We start from the raw sequence: 22,772 nt of genomic DNA on the forward strand, positions 1-22,772 counted from the left end.
AGACCCGGCCCCGAACCCGGGTGGATCCGGGAGCCCAGGCCCTCAAGGTTACTGGAGCCCAGGCACCATGGGCCCATACAACTTGCCGCCCCTGTCCCCATGGCCATGGCGGCAGCGGGTTGCTGGGACGGCAGCATGCTCTCCAGGAACCCTCCAGCCTTCCCTATCAGCTCCGCAGCAGCAGAGCCCGGACTGGAGCAAGGGAAACGCAGAATCCTTCCCTCAGGGCTGTCTAGGGTGACCAGATGCCCCGTTTTTATCGGGACAGTCCCATTTCAGGAGACTTTTTCTTATATAGGCGCCAATTACCCCCCACCCCCTGCCCCGTTTTTTCACAGTTGCTATATCTGGTCACCCGAGGGCTGGCGCATTGAGAGCAGAAGTCCCTCTGACAGTTAATGTTGCTCTAAACAAAGCGGGCGAGGGGTGTGCAGCTTCTTGACACACCATGTAAAGTGATCAGTTTGTAGGGAGGCATAAAGCCCTACACTGATTGCTCTGAGAGGATTCCCCCGAGCAATTGGGGAAGGCAGGACTTTATTCCTTACCTCTTGTAACAGGGCAACAAAGGGTTAAGGAGCTGCTCTGGCCTCAGCCAGCCCCACTCCAACACACCTGCAGGGCAAGCACAGACTGGGGGGAGGATTTAAAAGGGAGCAGGAAAGCTCCCTTGTGGGTAGACTTGGCAAGAGGTGGAGGGAGAGAGGCTGTCTGGGTTGTTGGAAGCACTAGGATCTGGAGAGAGGTCTCTGGATCCTCAGGATGTGCAGGTTAGGAGACATGTGGTTCCTGCCTAGGCCACATAGGGGCACCGTTTAGGGGGGAGCAGGGGAGGGCTCTTGCCCCCATGTTTTGGCCCAGAGGCCTGCTCACAGGGCATGCCCTAGGCCCAGATGAAGCTCCTAGCTTCAGCACAGCTTGAGTGTGATAAGTTCTGTGCTGCTCCCAGCTTCCCCCTTTGAGCCTGGGAGTTTGTTTATAAACAGAGGCAGGGTGATTAAGATCACAAAAGGCTTGTGTCATTCAATTCAATTAAGGATCATTGGATGATCCTGAAAGCATTGCCAGGCAGGCCAGTTAAAAGATAGGAAACAAAGGTTAGGAATAAATAATCTGTTGTCAGACTGGAGAGAGGTAAATAGTGGCGTCTCCCAAAGGCCTGGCCGGGGACCAGTGCTATTCAGCATATTCCTCCATGATCTGGAAAAAGGGATAAAGAGTGAGGTGGCAATATTTGTGGATGATATGAAATTACACAAGATAGTGAAGTCCAAGACTGACTGCAAAGAGTTACAAAGGAATCTCCCAAAACTGGGTAACTGGGCAACACGATGGCAAATGAAATTCAGTGTTGATAAATGTGAAGTAATCCAAATCCCAATTATACATACAAAATGACAGGATCTAAATTAGCTGTTAGCTGGCAAGAAAGGGATCTTGGAGTCCTCGTGGCTAGGTTCTGTGAAAACATCAGCTTAACAGGCACCGCTAATAAAAAAAGCGAACAACATGTTGGGAATTATTATTTGGGCTCTGCCTCAGCCTGCAGCGCCCTTTCTGGGCTTGGTAACCCTCTCTGGGTGCATGTATGCCCCCTTCTTTGGGGCCAGTAGAGGAACCCTCTTCCACCTTGACACAGGTAGCAGCCCAGGCCTCTGTACTCAACAGCTAGGTCTGCTCTTTTCTCTTTGCTGCAGGTTTCCCTGGGCACATCCTACCTCTCTTCTCAAGTTCCCTTCTCGGCTTTCCTTGCGGCTTTCAACTTCCTACCTAGTTCTCATTCCAGTTCATAGCCCAGCTGAGCTTTATCACTGCTGAACTCTGGTTCTTTTGGGACCAATACATGGTCCCTCTGAGATAGGACTCATTCTGTAATCAGTTGAGCTAAGCCCCAGGCTCTGCAGCCCAGGGGAAAGCATTCTCCTTTCCCTGTTACACACCTGCTCTGCCCAGCCCTGCTCTTATTGGGTGGAGGGGGTGAGTCTTGCCCACATACTCAGTGTTTAGCTGATGGCCATATTTGGGCTGGGGAAGAAATTTTCCTCCAGGGCAGGTTGGCAGAGTCCCTGGGGGGTTTTCACCTTCCTCTGCAGTATAGGGCACAGTTCACTTGCTGGAGGATTCTCTGCACCTTAAAGTCTTTAAACCATTATTTGAGGACTTCAATGGTTCAGACACAGGTTAGGGGTTTATTACAAGTGTGGATGGGTGAGATTCTGAGGCCTGGATTGTGCGGGAGGTCAGACTAGATGATCATAATGGTCCCTTCTGACCTTAAAATCTATGAGTCCATGAGTTCAGACCTCTCCACTTCAGACCTGGTTTCCAGATGGGCTAAGTTCACAAAGGCTCGACTGGCTGCAGTTGGAATTTTCTTGGTTCTGGTGATTCTGACATTCAGGCCCTTCATCATTCAGAGGCTGACAGGTTTGTTGAGAGGATAGTAAAACCCCATTGCTGATCAGAAGGAGGTCAGAGTCCATTCTCTAAGAGCTGAAGGTTCATTTGTCCTGCTGTGGGAAATGGAGCTGGAGATGTTATGTGAATGAGACTGCATGATGGAGTTGGAGACTGAGGGACGGGAGCCTCCTCCCAGAAATGCTCCCAGGAGATCAGGTTGAGGACATCTCTGGGGAGGCTCTTGCGAGGAAAAAAACAAGGGTGGCTCATTGATGGAGATGTCTCTGTCCTAGGGATGGGGGAAGCTCCCAGCCAGGCTATGCAGCAGGGATCCTATTTCTCCCCCAAGAAACCCATATGCCCAAATAAGTCAATGGCTCTTACCTCCATGAGAGAGCGGGCTCTTCCCTCTCAGCCTCTTTGAGAACTACCACTGCTTGGTTTCATAGGAAAAGGTGAAGTGTCCCCACTGCTCCCTGAGGTGGCTCAGCTTCTGACTGCACCCATCTCGGAGGCTGTCACACAACCCGGGGCCTAGAAGACATGGGGGGAGGAAGCTCCTCTTCATGTCAGACTCTGAGAGCCCAGAGAAGGGCCAAAGGAAGAATAAAGGGCAGGAGATGAAGCTAGCCCGGAGCCTCTGTCCCATCCTCACCTCCTCAGATGTGGAGCTTCCTGAGCTTCAGTTGGGCAGACAGTCTGTAGCCCTGACACAAAGGTCCTTCTGCGCCATATGGGGCAGGAAGATCTCTGCCTGGGAGCACAGGGAATGGGATGGGGGTGACATCAAGGAAAGAGGGGAGGGGTATGGGTGTGAAGGAAAGAGCTCCTGCCTCAGATGAAGGAATTTGGGGGGCCGAGGGAAGGACCAAGGTCCACAGAGAGGGGAGAGAGTTTCTGTGAGTGCCAGGGGCCTCCATTTCTGCTTCCACTAGCCCCCCATTTACAGTGAGACAGAGCAGTACCTGCAGCAGGGAGCGGGACTTGCTGAACAGGGAGGGGAACCTTGAAGAGCATCAGATGAGCCACAGCCCTTGCAGCGCCTCGGGCATCTGGTGCAAGTGCCGGATGATGTGAAGCTGACCCATGACCTTGGCTGTGACATCCTCGTGCTGCAGGGGAACGAGAACATGTCAGAGACTGAGACACTCCCCAGGAATCAGGGAGGATTAAGGGCACATGGAACCAGCACCTGGTCCCTGAGCTCCCACTTCACGCTGCCCCTTGCCTCCAAAACCCCGCCCCTCCCCCCCCAGCTCCCTTCTCTCCCCACTCATCCAGTCGCTCACACTTATGGCCAGTAAAAAGTGGTGGGCCCTGGTCCCCCCTGTTCCGGCACCCCTGGAGGAGAGTGGGAGAGGATGAAGAACTCCTTTCAAATATAACCTCCCCCACCTCCCCCCGACCTCAAAAAAGCACAATTTGCCAGCAACTGCAAAACACGCACCTAACCTATCCGGGCCAGTCACGTTGTTGTGTGTGACATTCCCGTCCTGGGGCGGTTTATGTCTTTGAGAATGTGAGCCCTGCAGGCCTGGGTGTTTCTCTACGTAATGTGACCTTAGTGCTCCTGATGAGAGCCATTGTTTGTAAATGTTTCAGTAGCAGACATATTTATTATTCATGTACATACAGACATTTATTCATAATTAGAACTGGTCAAAAATAGCAAGGGTGGAGAGGTTCATGAAAGTTGAAGAAGAAACCACTCCCCCTTCCCCCCCGCCATATTCTTCAAACTTATTTGCAAATGTTTTTAATGATCAAATTTTTGTTTAGTTTTGATGGGAAAAACTCCACCTTCTCTCTCAAGTGGGCAGAGAAATCCAAAATGTTTTTTTTTAAAAAGGGAACTTTGTTCAAATGAACAATGTAATCCAAAGTGGCATTTTTAGTTCAAAGGTTGCATTGTCAGTGTAAAACCCTTTTGAACCAGCTCTATTACTGTATAACAGGATGAGTTTATTTTTCACGATGCATTGTTTGGGCCAAGTTCCAAGTGGTATTTCAGTCTTTGCACAGCTCTTCTCTTCTTGCGTCTGCACCTCTCATAAACTGTGGCCTTAATCTCGGCTTAACACTTACATGCAGGTTTAACTTTAATTAGTGCTGTGAATAATTCCATTTCAATGGGACAACTCTGAGGTCGGGTTTACGCTACGGCCCTATATCGGTGTACTACGTCATTTATTTAATTTTCTTTCTTTTATATATGAAAGTTCTTGAGAGGTTAAAGCAGGTAAAATACATGAACAGGTTGGGACAGTCCAAGTTTGTCCGTGCAAAGTGACAACAGAGATGTGGGATCTGCTAGTTTTCCATAAGTCTCTCAGGGTTACCCAGGATAACTTTGGGGATCTCTGTCTTGCATTGGGAATGTTCCCTGAAAGTGTCCAAACAGCTCAGAGATACAGAACCATTCCCTGGATCCATTCTTATAGCTGTCTTCCCTGGAAAAGAGTCTGGCAAGTGTTCCTGTCAGCTCATTGCTAAGTTATCTGCCAAAACACTAAAGTTTTCAGGTGCCTAAGTAGCCCCTGGAATCATGGTGAAATTATCCTCCCCGCCATCACCAGAATTGGAAATGGTGCCCCGGAGTGCACGGTACCCTACCGTGCTTCCCACATGGGAGCTGCAATAACAGGCAACTCTGCAAGTTATCTGCATGCCTCTGCACGTGACCCCCATGCCTGTCCATTTCCTTGGCCACATGTATCCTGTCCCCATGCTGGCGGCTAATCCAGAAAAAGAGGGAAAGAGCTCACCACTGCTACCACCTGAGGGATGTGTTGGGTTGAGATCAGCTGGTCAAAGCAGGCAATAGGGACAGAATCTGAGACTGAAGCTCCTCGAGGGACCTCTGACCTTTCCAGACCTGCCCTTCAATCACACACAGCGATTGTAAAGTTGAATGTGATAGTAACTAGACCCATTTTAAACCCTTCACCACACAAGACAAAGCCCTTAGGATTCATCATGAACTATTTATTTCTCCTCCCCTGGCTCCCTGCAGCCACCAGCCACCTTGGCCGCTTTCCCTCGTCTCTCCCAGGCTGGGCTCACTTGATTGCAGGAGCTCAGCGGATGGTCCAGCTTTGCTCTTTCGTTTCCATTCTTCACGTCTTTGGACGGCTGCATTTGCAACTGAGCAGCCAGATGGAAACACTGAGTCCTCTGTCTCGGCAGGCAGGCCCAGCCACCAAAGCCAAAGACTGCCTGAGAACAGGGGGAGGTTTGCCTGAACTCTCAGGAGTGGAGGCTGGGCCAATAGAGTAGGGTTACCATATTTGAACTTTCAAAAAAGAGGACACTCCAATGAGGCGGGGGGAGTGGTAGCCCTGCCCCCAATCTCCTCCCTACCACTTCCTGCCCCCTGACTACCCCCCACAGAACTGCCAACCCATCCAACCCCCCCTGCTCCTTTTCCCCTGATCGCCCCCTCCCAGGACTCTGCCCTCTATCTAAGCCTTCCTTCTCCCTGTCTCCAACTGCCCCCTCCTTAGACCCCTCCACCCTAACTGCCCCCCCCAGAAGTCCACCCCCTACCTGTCCCCTTACTGCCCCGCCCCCTATCCACACCCCCGCCCCCTGACAGACCCCCAGGTCTCCCACACCTATCCAACCACTCCCTGTTTCCTGACTGCCCCCGCAGAACCCCTGACCCATCTAACCCTCCCTGCTCCCTGCCCCTGACTTCCTCCCCAAACCTCCGCCTCATCCAACCCCCCCTGCTCCCTGTCCCTTGACTCCCCCGAACCCGCTCCCTATGCCCACCCCCTGACAGGCTCCCCCTAGAACCCCTGACCCATCCAACCCCTTGTGCTCCCTGTCCCCTGACTGTCCCTTGGGACCCCATGCCCCTTCTCCAGCCCTCCGGCCCCCTTAGCCTGCTGCTCAGAGCACTGTGTCTGGGGTGCGGAGCCAGACATAGTGCCGCGCTCCCCTGCAGAGCATGCAGGTCCCCGCCCCCGGCCTCCAGAGTGCTGCATTGGGAGGGAAATCCTGGACCTTTGGAGAGTTTGACAAATTCCTCCCGGAGGGCGATTGAAAACCCAAAAAGCCGGACATGTCCGGGAAAATCTGGACGCATGGTAACCCGACCAGAGGAACTCCAGGATCTGCAGCTGTTGCACCTGTATGGTGAATCCTCTGACTCAACACCAAACAGCTCTTCCACATTCTGCCACCCGGCCCCACGGTCTGACCGTGCAGGAGAACAGAAACCATTTGGGACAGCAGGAGAGTCTCCTCAATGCCGCACTTTTTGCTTGGCTTCCCGCGGTCACCGTGAAACACGACTACCCTGCCCCCAGGAGTCTCTCAAGGAGCTGCCGGCGCAGTCACTGGGCACCCACTCCTAATGGTCTCGGGCAGTGGCATTGCAGAGGGAGCTGAGCAGACCGTCCCTTCTGTGACTTCCTGAATTGCTGCCAGGACGGATTCTCCTCTGCGCTAGGGAGAGTCCCCGAGGAAAAGAAGCTGTGGTGGGGGCAAGACAAGCATTCCCCCTGAGCCCTTGACTAGCAGGCAAGCAGGACTCTGGGAGCCAAGGGATCGATGTGTCTTGCTGGGAGAGCAGAGCTGGAGAGCAGAAAAGGGCATTGAAGGAATTGAAGAAAAGTCAGTGTCATGGCTGGGTCATGGGCAGCCAGACCTAGTGGTCAGAAGCAAAAGACCAAATTGTGTTCAGAATCTCAAGTCAGATGAGTCACCCCGAGTCCGGATGCCAGGAAATCAAGCCTGGGGAGTGGGAGCAGGAACAGCCAACACACGGTCCAGAGCCGGGGAGGAGCGCGGCTGTTCAGACAGCTTCTTGTTCCTGCTGCTGGTTTAAGGAGGTCCCGGGGGCCGATTAGCTGCTCTGGGACTCTGCCAATAGGAGCCTCAAACTGGGTCTGGACTTCGTCAGTCCTAGGTAAGCAGTTTTTCTTAGGCTTCCAGGTGGCGTGCTGGAGGCTGGCTGCTCCCAGGAACCCTGCAGACCCGGGTTAATGACCCAGGGGTCAGGACAGTGAGTGAACTCTCCCCGCTCAAACCTCCTGCACGAAACAGTCTCCAGGGTCCCGGACGCATCCTCTGAGAAGAAAAAAACACAGTCATGAGGACAAATAGGCGATGGAACAGGAGCCCCCTCTTTCTTGCAACAGCCCCAAGTGCCCAGAAGAGTGGATGGTTCTTACCTCCAGGAGATGCCTGGGATCTTCCATCTAAGCCTCAATGGGACCCATGTTGCTTGGTCTGATAGGAGGAGATCATCTGTCCCCACTGCTCCCTGCGCTGGGTTGGCTGCAGCACATATCTGTGTAAGAGGCTGGGCCAGAGAGATGTTACAATCAGGGTCCAGGCACCCCAGAAGGAGAACAGAGGGTTTGAAACCAGAAGACGAAGCAATCAAATCAGCGGATTCGACAGAGAAGTTTTCTACCCTACAGGGACATCAAAGAAGGTCTGTTAGGAAAGCTGAGACGTTCATCTGGAAACTGCTAAGGCAAAGATTGTGACTTGTTAAGATTCAGTTTTAGTCACTACAAAGTGTGTTGTGTTTTGTTTCTCTCTTTGAAATTTGTCTCTTTCTCTTGCTTAGTATCACTTAAATCTCTTCTTTGTCACTATGCTTCCCGAACCACCTCAGTGTTGTGTGTTCGAGTGAAGTTTGAGTCTCCAGCCTACCCAACAGGCTGAGCTGTGCCCTGTCTCTCTGAAGGTAGCAAATAATTTATGACCGGTGCTGGGACCAGAGTTCGAGGGCAGTTCACCAGACATCTCGTGTCAAGCACAAAGAGACCAAAGGAGCTCGAGAGATTCCGGCCCCACTGACCCATGGGAACTTCCCACAGAAGAGGCTACACAGGACTCCAGACACAGCCACTTTGGGTGTGTACAAGAGTTCACTCACCGCTAGATGCTGGCCAGGCCCCGTGTCACCGCTTTCTAGCTGGGCTAGCAACCCCGCTGATACTCACTCTTGCACTTTGTTGGCTGGGAACTCAGCCCTCCAACCAGGTGACTGTCCTTTACTCCACTCCTTCCTGGGTCGTGCTCCTTGCAAACAAAGTCCAAAAATGTCTTGAACAGAAACAAGGCCTTCCACCCTCGTGGGGAGTTCTTCCTCAGCCTGATTTCGGTTGGGCCTGCCCTTCTTGGGTTTCTAGGGTCTTTTATATCCCCTTCCTTAGGGACGGTGAGAGAAGCCAGTCCTACCCTGGACTCCAGGGTTTGGCCCAAGGCCGTCTACTGAACAGCTCGCTCTGCTTCTGTACTTTTGCTGCTGTTTTCCCTTGTTTCCTCTCAGGTGGGTCTCACTTGTGGTCATCAATTTGGCCTAGCCCCAGGCTAGGCAGCCATAGGCCAAGCCACCCTGTTAGATACCCTCCTCCTTCAAATCCGGTCCAGCCCAGCTAACAGGTTGGCTGAGGGGATGGTGAAACCCCATTGCTGATCAGAAGGAGGTCAGAGTCTGTTCTCTAGGAGCTGAAGGTCCGTTTGTCCTGCTGCGGAAAGTGGAGCTGGAGAGCGGAGATGTTAGGTGAAAGAGACTGCATGATGGAGTTGGAGACTGAAGGACGGGAGCCTCCTCCCAGAAACGCTCCCAGGAGAACAGGTTTGAGGAGGAGTTCTCTGGGAGCCTCTTGCTAGGAAAAAAACAAGGGTGGCACATTGATGGAGATTTTTCTGTTCCAGGAATGGGGGAAGCTCCCAGCCAGGCTATGCAGCAGGGATCCTATTTCTCCCCCAAGAAACCCATATGCCCAAAGAAGTCAATGGCTCTTACCTCCATGAGGGAGCGGGCTCTTCCCTCTCAGCCTCTTTGAGAACTACCACTGCTTGGTTTCCTAGGACAAGGGACCTGTCCCCACTGCTCCCTGAGGTGGCTCAGCTTCTGACTGCACCCATCTGGAAGGCTGTCACACACCCCAGGGCCTAGAAGACATGGGGGGAGGAGGCTCCTCTTCATGTCAGACTCTGAGAGCCCAGAGAAGGGCCAAAGGAAGAATAAAGGGCAGGAGATGAAGCTAGCCCGGAGCCTCTGTCCCATCCTCAGCTCCTCAAATGTGGAGCTTCCTGAGCTTCAGTTGGGCAGACAGTCTGTAGCCCTGACACAAAGGTCCTTCTGCACCATATGGGGCAGGAAGATCTCTGCCTGGGAGCAGGGGGAATGGGATGGGGGTGAGATCCAGGAAAGAGGGGAGGGATGTGGGTGTGAGGGAAAGAGCTCCTGCCCCAGATGAAGGTATCTGGGGGGCCGAGGGAAGGACCAAGGTCCACAGAGAGGGGAGAGAGTTTCTGTGAGTGCCAGGGGCCTCCATTTCCGCTTCCACTAGCCCCCCATTTACAGTGAGACAGAGCAGTACCTGCAGCAGGGAGTGGGACTCGCTGAACAGGGAGGGGAACCTTTAAGAGCATCAGATGAGCCACAGCCCTTGCAGCGCCTCGGGCATCTGGTGCAAGTGCCGGATGATGTGAAGCTGGCCCATGACCTTGGCTGTGACATCCTCGTGCTGCAGGGGAACGAGAACATGTCAGAGACTGAGACACTCCCCAGGAATCAGGGAGGATGAAGGGCACCTGCAACCAGCGCCATCATTTCCACCCAGCAGCTGCTCATGTCTGAGTGGTGGATTCACCCTCCTGACGCCCAGGATGGAGGCTTGCTGTCCTCTCTAGTGACCTTCAGTGCCAACCCCCCTAATTGTAGGGTGAGCTCCTGCCACCTCCCCATCAGTGCCCCTGACAGCTGTTCCACCTCCAACCCACCTGGGGACACCGCTCAAGTTCGGAGAACCCTCTCCTCCACCCCTACCTCCATCCCCACCCAGGTAGGGCAGAGAGGGGGCTCTGGAAGGGTGGCGGGGGGCGGGAGGGATTCTGGCAGCAGTGAAGTGGGATGGGGAGAGCTTGAGACCTTTCCCCAAGTCACCCCAGTGACAAAAGCTGATGGCAGCCCTGGTGAATGGGGCAGGTCAGCAGCCCCTGCTGACTGAATCCTCCCGATCTCTTGAGAGCGGGTCCAGCCCTACCAGCAGCAAGACCAGCTTCCCACGCCCATGTGCCTCAGCACTTCCTGCTCAGTCACCAGTCAGTCCTTGGCCTCCCAGGCTGCCAGGGATGGGAGTAACTCTCGATGGTGGCTCGGGTGACATGGACACTAGGCCATGGGGAAATGGGTGCAGCTCTGTGGGGCAGGAAAGGTTCCCAGAGGGCACTTAGGGGACTCTCCTGTCCTTCCCAGGAGTGATAGCAGAGCACCACAGCCTAAGAACAGAAGTTCATGAAGTCCAGAAGTCCCCACTAGGCTCCTTGCTACCAGGCCAGCGAATGCCGATAGGATTGGAATGGGGCCCTGGGCCCCACCCCAAGCTCCTCAGTCGATTACAGCTGCTTACTGTGTCCCCCATCAGTTGCTGGGCTTCCCCCAGGAGGGAGTAGACAAGCACCAGCCCAGCCTGGCTGACACGCAGCAGGGGGTCGTGGATGGCCAGCACTGCTGTCCGCAGGAAGGATCTTCTCTGCTCGACGGAGAAAAATTTACCAAAGACCTAAAACCAAGAGGACACGAGGATCATGCAGATTGCCCAGAGCCAGCCTCCAAGTCCTGGCAGTACAATGGTGTCTAGTACCCCAAAGGGCGGGGAAGAGAGCTGCTGTGGCCAAGGCACTTCATTCCCCAGGAGGCTTTCAGGGTCCCAGGGCTCAGGGAAGCCCCTTTATTAAAAGGTGGCAGATGCTGAGGGACCAAAGCCTCCAGTGGCTCTTTCGGGAAGGCAATTTATGGCAGGGGCCAGGATGGGCTGGAAATGGATCTCTAATGTGTGTGAGCAGGCCCACTCTGCTGTGCAGGGCACAGAGACGACAGGGGACCCTGTCTTGCTTCCAGCAGAGAGATCTCCTGCACCTCAGCGGCTCGAGGAGTGTGCGTGTGCTGTTGTGGGGGGAGGGGGTTGGAGCTGACAGACCAGAGGTCTCTTCCCCCAGCTAAGTAATTTCTCTAGTTGCTGGCTATGGTCTCTGCAGCTCCTTGGTTTCTTCAAGGGGAATCCAACCTGCAGCCTGACAAGGACAAGGAGACTCATGGCCCAGTCCCCATTCCAGACGCTCCTCAGAGACTTTTCTTCCGCTGCAGCAATTCAGCTTGTGGGGGGCGGGACAAGCTCACACAGTCTCTCTCACGGGGCGTCTGTGGAGGAGCAATCTGTAGATGCTCTTGTCCATCCAGGAGCCATTCCAAGGCCTCCTCTGTGATGTTGTGGAAATCACCCATTTCACCTTTGACTCCAGTCTGGGGGCACTGTGTTACTGTGTGTTCGAAGGTTTAGATATTCTCACCACAGTTGTGAGACGGGGGTGGGGGGTTGTCTTTGATTTTCTACTTGTGCAGCAAGTAGCCGCAACTTGTCTCAGTGACAATGTACTTCTTTGGAACAGTGGCTGAGGTCCAGATACTCTGCCATTCCCTGGCCAGGTCTGGAGACATGAGGGGGGCCCATGTGGTCCATATTGGCTCTGGAGCTCACTATGTCCCCTACCCAGTTCCCAGGTTGGGGCATTCTGCTTCCTGACCGGCAATGGAATTGGGCAAACCCCACCTCCTTTCTCTGCTTCTACAGGGTGCAGGGAATTCAACAAGGCTCTGATCAAGCAATCGTGACTGGCTGAGCCAGTGCTCTCCTCTCAGACACTTGGGGATCAGCCAGGGGGACAAGGAGCAGAGAGACACCCAGAGCCATAATCCTATCTTAACTCACCCACGGGGGATTCTCCTCAAATCACGGCAACTAGCGAGGTTCCAATGTGGGACCTTTAGCACCAGCCTGTCCCACTGGTTGCTGGATGAGGAACTCTGAGCTGGAAATAAGGAGTGGGCTCTTTTCCTGTCTCCAGGAGGCATCCACTGCAGGGAGCCAGCCAGCCACACTCCCTGAGCTGTGTCATGCCCTGGCAAAGTGCCCTTACCTCCCCCACTCTGGCTGTGTTCTTGTAACCCAAGAGCCTGCTGTCCTGGTGCCAGTCATAGCACCAGAGATCTTCTGCCTCATGTATGGTCAGGCCTGGAAGAGAGAGAGAGAGAGAGAGAGACTTTTCTCCTCATTCTGGTTGCAGTTTCTGTGTCCTTCCAAGCCCATTGGTGGCTGCACAGTGGAGTGGAGAAGAACAGAGGCAGAGAGAGACTTGTCCTCCGGCTGGGGTCAGTCTGAGACAAATGGTCTGGGGTCCCATTATCAACCTGTGGTCACTCTTAGTCCCCTATTGGGTTCCGTGTCCCAGCTGGGTTCCTTACCCCTCTGTTGGAGCAGCAGCTGGTAGAGCCGGTAAGTCCCCTCCCTGGCCTGCCGGCTGATGTCCTTGTCTGGCTCGCTGACAAACAGAGCCAGCTGGGCCACATGGTGACCCATCCGAGGGAACTCAGCTGAGATCTAATGGAAGGGAGAGCAGAGGGGACTCCATCAGCATTTTCCTGTCAGCTCCCTGTCCCCCCTGGGCCAGAGGGCTCCTTCCTCTTAGCCCCTCTGCAGGAGATGCTGTTGGAGAGGAGCTTGAGATCAACCCTTCATTTGCTCTGCTGCCAAGGAAGCCCGCACCTGCTTTGGGATGCCAAGCAGGGGCTGGAGCATGGTCCCCTTAAAGGCCCAGGGACAACACTGAACCAGGACAAGAAGAACTTGACTTAAACCTAGCTCAGTCCTGCTCTGACTCTGCCTCCCCATGAAGAACCCTCCTAAGCCACAGCCCCGGCAGCAGCAGATCCTGCAGCCCACTGGAGCCAGCCCGCCTCCACCTGGAGCCAGCAAGCTGGGCTCGGAGCTCACTTACGTCAAACTCAGGGAGGGTGACTGTGTATCTCAGCAGGGCTGTGCTGCTCCTGATAGCCCTGGCTCGCTCCTGGGACACCCTGGACACGACCCAGAGGTTGACATGCTGTGGGGAAAGGAGGCAGGTCAGACTCAGTGGCCAGCTGCACCTGCTTTGCAAATGAGCACCATGCCCCCAGCTCCAGGGGCCTGAGACATTCTGCGCAGGGGGGAATAGCGGAGTCATTGATGGCAGAGCTTTAGAAGGGGATTCTTTCCCCCAAGATGCAGCTTGTACCCTTCAGGTCACAACTTCTCAGCGTCTCTCTAGATTGGGACAAAGTTCGGGGTCGGGGCTGGTCCCATCCTCCCAGAACGCCTAATTCCTGAACAGTTCACCAGAAAGGAGACTGAACCCTTGGCCCTTCCCTGCTATGCAAATCCTTGGGGGGATGTAGGGAGTGACTGAGAGCACAATCCCCCCAGGAATTTCAGAGCAGATCAGAGGGAAGGGCTGATTCCCTGGGCTCCTCTTGTTTCTCTAGGAAGGAGCATGTGCCTCTTCTCTGAGAACCATCTCCCAAATCTCATGGGCTCTGTGTGTTGGAGGGGTGGGGGAAGGGTGCGTTTTCAGAATCTCACTCCCCAGGACAGCCAGGAGCCCTGTACTTAGTGCTCAGCAGAACCAGGCAGAGCTCTGGCTTGAAGTCCCAGCTCCTTCCTCTGTCCCTCAAGAAGGAAGGACCTGACACTACATTGCTCTGACCTCCCCAGCCAAGGACGGCCCATTGGGGACCCAGCTAGGACCCAGCTAGGAGAGTAGAAAATGCATCTTCCAGTCTCTCCTTACCAGTCCCCCAAAGACTTACGGTCAAATGGGGCTCACCTCCAAGATGAAGTGGAGCCTGTCTGTGTCTGGGGACTCTGCCAGCAGGTTCCCCAGCATGGCATCCAGGACCTCTGGGATGACTTTCTCCAGAGCCTGCAAAGCATGGGTCAGAGTTAGGGAACCTGGGCCTACACCTGCCACAGGATGGGAAGACGGCTCTCTGGGAAGCACTGGGGAGACTCCCAAACACATCTCCCGGACTCTCTCCTTCACATAGCACTGCAGGCAATTCGCAAGAATTGATGACCCCTAGACCTTTGATCCATGAGCTTAGCAGGTCTCTGCAGAGGGCCTTGTAGGCAGAAGAGTATGAAACAGCCAAGTTGCTATGGATGGAAGCTGGGCTTCTGGGAAAACACGGCTTAAGAAAGAAAGAAAGAAAGAAAGAAAGAAATCCCCCAGGGAGGGGTAATCTCTTCCCTGCTGGAGAGAAAGATCCAACCCTGCAGCTTGTTCCATCTCCGCTACCCCACCCCTAAAGCTGGAGCTCCAGCGAATCAAGGGAGCAGGGACCAAGGACTACTCTGGAAGAGGAGGAGGATGGAGGAGGAGGAGGTACCTGGATGCCGGTGGTGTCCTTCTCCGTGCCCAGGGTGAAGATGGAGTGAAGGGCAGCTCGCAAGAGGTGGGTCTCTAGGGCTGGCTCCAGGGCAGGTTTCATGGTGCTGGCAAGAGAGAGGAGCTGGTATTAGACTGTGCAGTATAGGGGTGGGACTGTCGCCAACACGGACACCAAGCCAGAGGGATAGAGGCACAGGCTGGCGAGAATGGAAACTGAGGCACTTAGCTAGGGAATGACAAGGCCAAGGTGTCCCAGACAGACAGTGGCAGGACAGGAATAGCTCCTGTTCCCTGGAGCCAGCTGCCCCTCCTGTATCTGAGCCCAGGAGTGAGCCCCTCCCCAAGGCCCCTGTCATGGAGAGAGTGACCCTTCCCACCCCACCATCTCTGCCTGAGGCGCCACTCTTGGGAGGTGACCTGGGAGGGACAGTGACGGTGACTCCCAGCCTTGGGCCTGAGCAGCACTGGGGTGAGGGGAGCCGGCGGGGTAGGGGGGTGGGGCTGTCTCAGTACCAGAGGTAGCCCACTGCAGCCAGGGAGTGGGCGAGGACGGCGCTGGGTGACGAGTCATCGGGAGGATCCTCGATGAGCTCCTGTGAGAGGCGAAGGAGACAAAGGAGCGTGTGAGATTCAGGCCCAACTGACACCTCCCAGTGAGGAGATGACACAGCCAGTGCCCCACATGGCCAGCAGGATCCCCCACCACCTCCCACTCCTCCGATTCCTTCCTGCCCATCAGACTTGTCCCCCTTCCTGGATTCCTGTCCAGCTCACTCCCAATCCCCTTCTCTCCTCCTCCCTGTCAAAACTGCCCCCATTTAGCCCCATCCCGACGACCGAGCTGGAACCATGTGATTCTTTGTCCCCCAGTCTCAGCTGCCCTCCAGCCCCACAATTCCCCCCCTGCCCACTACTGACCAACCTCAGAATTTTTCCCTTCTCTTCTCCCAAGTCTTCAGCCCCAGCAATCCTTGTCCTCAGCTGCCCCCTCCAACACCACCCAGTCCCTACCCATTAGCCTGGCCATACCCCTGCCAATCCCATGTCTCCCTCCTCCCTCCACCTGCCGTATGGCATGTCTCACTCACCACAATCCTCTTCACCACAGCCGCCTTGCAGCAGTGCGGCTCCAGCGTGTCCTCCCCTCTCTCCCATGCAGCCAGACATGCGGGGTAGATGGCCTGAAGGAACAGGAGCTGCTGTCCCTCGTCCTGGACCCACCGGGAGTGGGGTATAGTGAGAGAGAACCTGTTAGCTGGGGACCTTCCTGCACCACCCAAACCAGCTCCAGGGCTCAGGCTTCAATGGGGGATTGTGGGGACCCGCCTATTGTCCAAATCCCCCACCACTCCTACACAAGCAGGATCAGGAACTGGGACAGTGCCTGTGGGGGGAGACAACCTGGGCTGTTGTGGGACAAACACCCCCATCTTGGGGGTCCCACATCATGGATGTAAAAGGGCCCCATTAGGGGTGGTGGATCAGGAGGGACAAGACCCTCGGCAGGGGGTGGGGATGCTGGGAAGAGACAGGGCAATCTTGGTTCCAGCCCAGGTGGGGAACATTTGTACCTTATCTCTGCACTGGAGCTGCTCTCGGATGAGCTTGAAAGCAGCTTCATCTTTGGCCATGTCCACCCCTTCCTCCTGCTCCGAATCCAGGGGGGTCCCTGCACCAGGGAGGGAAGGACGGGGCGTGGTGGGCAGAGCAGGATTCCAGACCCCCCTTCCCACCTCAGGCACCCAGGGCAGATGGGGCCCCAAACCTCCCTCTCAGGGATGCCTTCAGCCCCCAACAGCTTCAGAAGCCCAGAGCAGAGCCCCCCCTCCACTGCCCAGGACTCCAGGGGAGGTGCCGATTCCCCCGGCCCCGGAGCAGCAAGGACCAAAGTGGCAGCAGCTCTTCACACCCCCACCCCCAGGTCCCCGTGCGAAGGGGCAGCTGTGTGACGGCTGCTGCTCTCAGTGGGGTTTGCGTGGCTCAGGCCAGACTCCTGGGCTGGGGACCCCCCCCCATATCACTGGGAGAGTGTCTGGGCCCAGGGTGTTCACATCCCGTCCTCAGCCTTCCCGGAGCCCAGCCTGGCTCCTCACCTGGAACAAAGCAGTGGCCTCCATCGGCCTGGCTGCTGCCAGAGGCCCAGGTGCTGCCGCTGTCCCCTGCTGAGCTGCCGGTGCTGGGACAGGGACCTTCCCCCTCCTGGCCTGCGGGGGCTGGAAGGTCCTCAGTGAGCGGGCAGGGCGATGCCTCCTGATGGGAAGGAGGGCTGGGCTCCTGGGGCCGCTGCTGCCCACACAACAAGCCCCAGAGCCACCCTGCCCGGCGCCCCTCCTGGGCTGGGTCCTGTCTGCAAAACCGCAGCCTGGGCCAGCTCCACTGGGGCCTGGTCGGGGCCTCTCCCAGCTCTGCGCCTGCGCCGGGAGCCGGGGTCCTTTTCCAGAAGGCCGGGCACTTCCGCCGTCTGGCCTGGACGGGACCTGCTTCCCCACCAGCGGGGTCGCAGGGCTTGCTCTGCCCCTTGGGAAGATGGCAGCTGCTTCCCTCAGGCTCTGGGGCCACCTGCAGAGCCTTCCTCCTGAACATCCGCAGGAGCCTGGCCATCCTGGAACCGAGCGGGAAGCAGGTGTGAGTCTGGGCTCAAGGCAGCCTTCCACTCATGGGCCTTTTCCGTCCCTCCTCCTCCCTGCTCCAACCACAGCCGCCCCCTCTGCCCCTACAGGAGTGCAGGGAGTGCCATCTACACACACGAGCAGGAGTTCATTGCATGATCTGCTCCCAACGTTCCCCCTCATAATCCCTGCTGCTGCAATATCCAGGAACTCTCATCCTTTTCGAGCAGTGGGGTCAGTCCCAAACACCACCGGTTCCTCTGGACAAGCAGCCCGCTCCCGTCGTCCCAGGCTACTCTCCCACCCGGCTAGAGAAGGAAGAGAACCCAGGAGTCTGGACTTCTCCTGGGAAACCATTCCCCACGTCAAAGTCACAAAGAGCCTAGGCACAGGAAGACCAGGGCCCTCCTCGTTCCCCATTGATTTCCAGGCTCAGCAGCTCACAGGGTCTGGCCCAGCTCCGAGACTCTCAGCCTGGGGAACAGTGTCCCACAAGGGCAGAGCCGGGAGCCCCATTGCTGGAACCTTTCCAAACACACTGGAGATGGCTCTGGAGAAGCCCCTGCCTGGCCTAAGAGTGAGGGGCTCTTGGGGGCTGTTTGCAAAGGAAATCCCCCTTTGGAGATAGTCTCTCCCTGTTTCTGCCTCTCCCCAGACAGACAGGGGAAGCCACCGAGGAACCCGAATGCCACTCACTTGCTCTCAGTGATGGGATAATGGATGGCGGATGTTCAGGGTCAGCAGACGTCCCTCGCCCTCCTCCTCACTCTCCAAGCCCAAGGCAGGCTGGAGAGGATGGTGACCTCAGGAGTTACCCTGCCCAGCCAGCAGGCAGGGTGATGACACGAGGGCGATCGACTGGCTGTGAAAACAAGAGTCTGTCTGATTGCCAAGGGACAGAGAAACTCAGCCAGCAGCAGGGGGGTGCAGAACACGGCCCTAGGGTGGAGGTGACAGCGCCTCCAGGATCCTGACATCCCAGCACTTTACACACCTTCCTGGAGCCTCCCAAACCCACTGGGCTGTAGCGATGGGACCCCAACCCTACTGATGGCAAACGGGCCTCAGCTACCGGCTCAGGGTCACATCAAGTGTCAGAGCCATGGATGGACCCCTTCACTAACCACTGCCGCACACTCCCTCCCACAGCTGGCAATTGCAACCAGGCCCTCATGTCTGGTCCCCCTGCCTTTGAGAGGGAGTGTCACTCCTGCATCCATTGCTGCCTATTGATCTGTGGGACTTTGGGCAAGTTGCTCCCCCTCTCTATGGCTCTCTGGGACTCACATCCCTGAATGGGCTTTAAAAAAGACAATGGTTCAAGTTTGGCCCCAACTAGTTCTTGTTTCTCCAGACTAGCCATTTTAGCAAAGTTTAGAATTCTTGACATTCATCACCTGGAAACATCCCTTTCTCCTTCACAAACGGCCTTAACGTCCCTTATCTCACCCAGGCTCCCTGCTGCCTGGAGTTAGAGAATTGATCCTGTTCCCATTGGACCTACCCAAGGTGTCACACAGCAAAGCGGTGACAGAGCCAGAAAGAGAAGACAACAGTCCTGACTCCTGTTCGAACTAACAGACAACAACCCCCCGGAGGCAGGGATAAAGCCCAGGAAATCAGGTGTGAACATTTTCATGGAAACTGTTTTCTGTCAGAAAATCCATTCAGATGAAACCACTTTGTTTCTTGAAATCATAAGAAGTAGGATGAAATTTCTTTGCAAAAATATTTGTTTGCAAAACAAGAGCATCATTGTTTGTCACAGTGCATTAAACTGTCTCGTCGTACACAAAGGGGAGACACTATGATCTAGCAAAAAGAAAAAGGAGTACTTGTGGCACCTTAGAGACTAACGAATTTATTTGAGCATAAGCTTTCGTGAGCTCCAGCTCACTTCATCGGATGCATCTGTAGCTCTCGACAGCTGTAGCTCACGAAAGCTTATGCTCAAATAAATTGGTTAGTCTCTAAGGTGCCACAAGTCCTCCTGTTCTTTTTGCGAATACAGACTAACACGGCTGCTACTCTGAAACCAACTATGATCTAGAAAATTAGATGAGATGCTTCAGTCTGAGCTAAGTAGTTGCTGCTCTTCACAATTTCAAAAGAATAAAATACAAAACCAATAGAATATTAGGTCATAATCGGATATGGCTCAGTGTGATAGGACACCTCCTAGTCTGCACTGCTCCGAGTGACACTCTTCAGTGGATCCCCAGCATCCACCCATGGCGAGGTAGGTGGGAGAGGATTGTTATTCGTTCTTGACAGAAGGAGAAACGAAGGCTGAGAAAGGAGCAGGGACTTGTCTTAGCTGATGCAGCCAGTCAGTAGCAGAGTTGCTCTCAAATGAGCTACAGACCAACAATTGTTCATAGTAATTATTCAGCAAGTATTTGAGAAGAATTGGAATGTTGGAGAGGATCACGAACTGCTCCGAGACAATGAATGGAGAGCAGCATCCACATTGGTCAAACATGTAACTGGTTGTGACTTATTTGCTTGGTCATAAAAGAGAACAACAAAGACTAGAGTTTCCTCCCTGTCAATAGCCCCCTCCTCAGCCAATCAAGGTTGAGACTTTGAGGGGTGGGAGGCTAAGGGTTCTCAACAAATAGCCCAAAGAATGGCCCTGGTTACCACCGAGGGGATCGCTCTCGGAGCACTATTCCAGTCTCACCTCTCTGTGTGGGCCTCCCACAACCCCCCCCCACCACCTCGCCCGGCCCCCGCTCCACACACAGAGCTCTTGGTGGTGGGAGGAGAGCAGAGGAAAAGGAAAAAGGAAGCAAGAAGAGAAAAGTAGGAGGGACAGAGAAAAAGGGAAAACAAAAAGGAGAAACCCCAATGTCCCCAGTGATTCTAAGGGACAAAGTCCTAGGTCGGAAATAAAATACTGCCCCCACAATCTAATGTTTTCCTTTCCCAAAAATCAGCCGGCACCTGATGGATCAGACTGAACAGGTTCCAAACCTCTCCGAGGCTCTTACCTTCTATATAGGGACATCTGCTTTCGAGTAAAACCACTAAAAGAAAAGGAGAAAACTCCGAAGAGGGTCCTCCTCACGCTCACGAACGTGCAAGTGAATGCTCTCTCAGTCCTCCAGGAGAGACCTCGAGAAGGAGACGTGCTGAAGCAAAGCCACAGGGATCTCCGAGGTTGCCCCTGTCCTGCACCCCTGTCCTGCCTGGCTGATGTCAAGATTTCTCTGTGAGATCATCGCCTCCCCACCACCTTTGTCCAATAGGCTGAGGTCCTGCCAAAGGCCCTTGTGATGTCACTGCCACACCCACGCCTCCCCTGCAGTGCTGATGTCCTGCCCCTGTCCAGCCACACTGGATGTTTGAGCTGCTTCCCCTGGATCATCCCACTCAATGACTCTTCCTTGTGAGGTGACACCGACTACACAGTCGAACACAGAGGTTCTTCCCCAGGCCGCAATTAGGTTTTCACAAGTTAGTTGACTTTATGGCCAGAAGGAACCGTTAGAGCATTTAATCTGACCCCCTGCGTATCCTAAGGCCTCCTGTATGTCAGAAGAGCTGGGCTTTTCTTTTACTCAGCGTTTTCCAGAAAGGCATCTAGTCTTTATTCAAAGAGATCAAGAGATGGAGAAGCCATCATTTCTCTTGGTTCTTTGTGCCAATGACAAACCACCCTCTTACAAATCTGGGTCTTATTGTCATTATACTTTTTCTGATTTCTGCTTCCATCCATGGGGTCTTGTCATGCCTCTGCTACATAAAAAGAGCCATTTACACTCAACATTTTCTCTCCATGAAGTCAAGCAACTCACCTCTCCTTCTTCTTTTGTATATACTAAACAGGTTGAGCTTTTTCAATGTCTCATTAGAAGGCATCATCCCCATCACTCACTTACAAATCTTCTGTACCCTCTCCAATTGTTTTAACATAATATTCAAAATGTGGACACAAGAACTGGATTCAACATTCCAACATCAGTCTCACCAATGCTCTTTCACTTCCCTTTCCATCCTCACTACTCTATCCAGCCAAGAATGGCTTTAACCTTTTTTAACACAGTTTCACACTGACAGATCATGTTGAGCAGCTCGTCCACTATGGCCCCCGAAATCCTTTTCAGGGTCAATGCTTTCCATCGGATTGTCCCCCATTCTGTAGGGTGCCACCTGACTCCTTTGTTACTGGAGCTATGGGGTTGCATTTGGCTTTATTAAAACCTAATTCTTTAGTAAGTGTTTTAGAAGAACTAGCCCATTAGAGAGAGAATCGTGAATTACTCAAAGACAATGAATGGAGAAAAGCGGCAAGAGCAATCAAATACATGTTTGGTTACAGCCTATTTCCTTGGTCTTAAAAGAGGGTAACAAAGACCTGAGCCTCCTCCCTCACAATAGCCCCAAGCTCCCCCAATCAGCATTGAGACTCTGAGAAGCAGAAAGCTGAGAGTTCTCACCAGATGTCCCGGGTCACCACCGGAGGGAGTCACTCTTAGAGCACCATTCCAGCCACATGTCTTTGGGAGGGCCTCCCGCAATGAGAGTTGGAATGCAAACCCCCCTCGCCCCCCCTCCATCCCCAACTCCACATGCACAGACAGGTCCTGGTGGTGAAAGGAAAGCAGGGGAAAGGGACAAAGATGCAAGAGAAGACGAGAAAAGAGGGAGAGACAGGAAAAGGGAAAACAAAAAGGAGAAACCCCAACGTCCCCAGTAATTCTAAGGGACAAAGTCCTAGGTCGGAAATAAAATACTGCCCCCACAATCGAGTCTTTTCCTTTCCTAAAAATCAGACGGCACGTGATAGATCAGACTGAACAGGTTCCAAACCTCTCCGAGGCTCTTACCTTTTCTATAGGGACGTCTGTTTTCGAGCAAAACCACTACAAGAAAAGGAGAAAACTCCGAAGAGGGTCCTCCTTGCGCTCACGAACGTGCAAGTGAATGCTCTCTCAGTCCTCCAGGAGAGACCTCGAGAAGGAGACGTGCTGAAGCAAAGCCACAGGGATCTCCGAGGTGGCCCCTGTCCTGCACCCCTGTCCTGCCTGGCTGATGTCAAGATCTCTCTGTGAGGTCATCGCCTCCCCACCACCTTTGTCCAATAGGCTGAGGTCCTGCCAAAGGCCCTTGTGATGTCACTGCCACACCCACCCCTCCCCTGCAGTGCTGATGTCCTGCCCCTGTCCAGCCACATTGGATGTTTCAGCTGCTTCCCCTGGATCACCCCACTCAATGAGCGTTCATTGTGGGCTCAAGCCCAACACAGTAAAACATCAGAGGCTTCTCCCCATGCTACGCTCAGTTTTTCATACATGAGCAGACTTTATGGACAGAAGAGACAATTAGAGCGTGTCATCTCACCCCCTGCATATCACATGCTTTCTGGAGAGCATAGTAGCTAGTTTTTGACTACACACATTCCAGAAAGGCATCTCGTCTTCATTAGAAGACATCAAGAGGTGGGGAATTCCCACCACTTCCCTTTCTAGTTTGTTCCTTTGGTGATTCATCCTCACGGTTGAATATGTGTGCCCTCTTTCG

The sequence above is a fragment of the Eretmochelys imbricata genome, chromosome 14 (genome assembly GCF_965152235.1).
Source record: "Eretmochelys imbricata isolate rEreImb1 chromosome 14, rEreImb1.hap1, whole genome shotgun sequence".
Classification (NCBI taxonomy): Eukaryota; Metazoa; Chordata; order Testudines; family Cheloniidae; genus Eretmochelys; species Eretmochelys imbricata.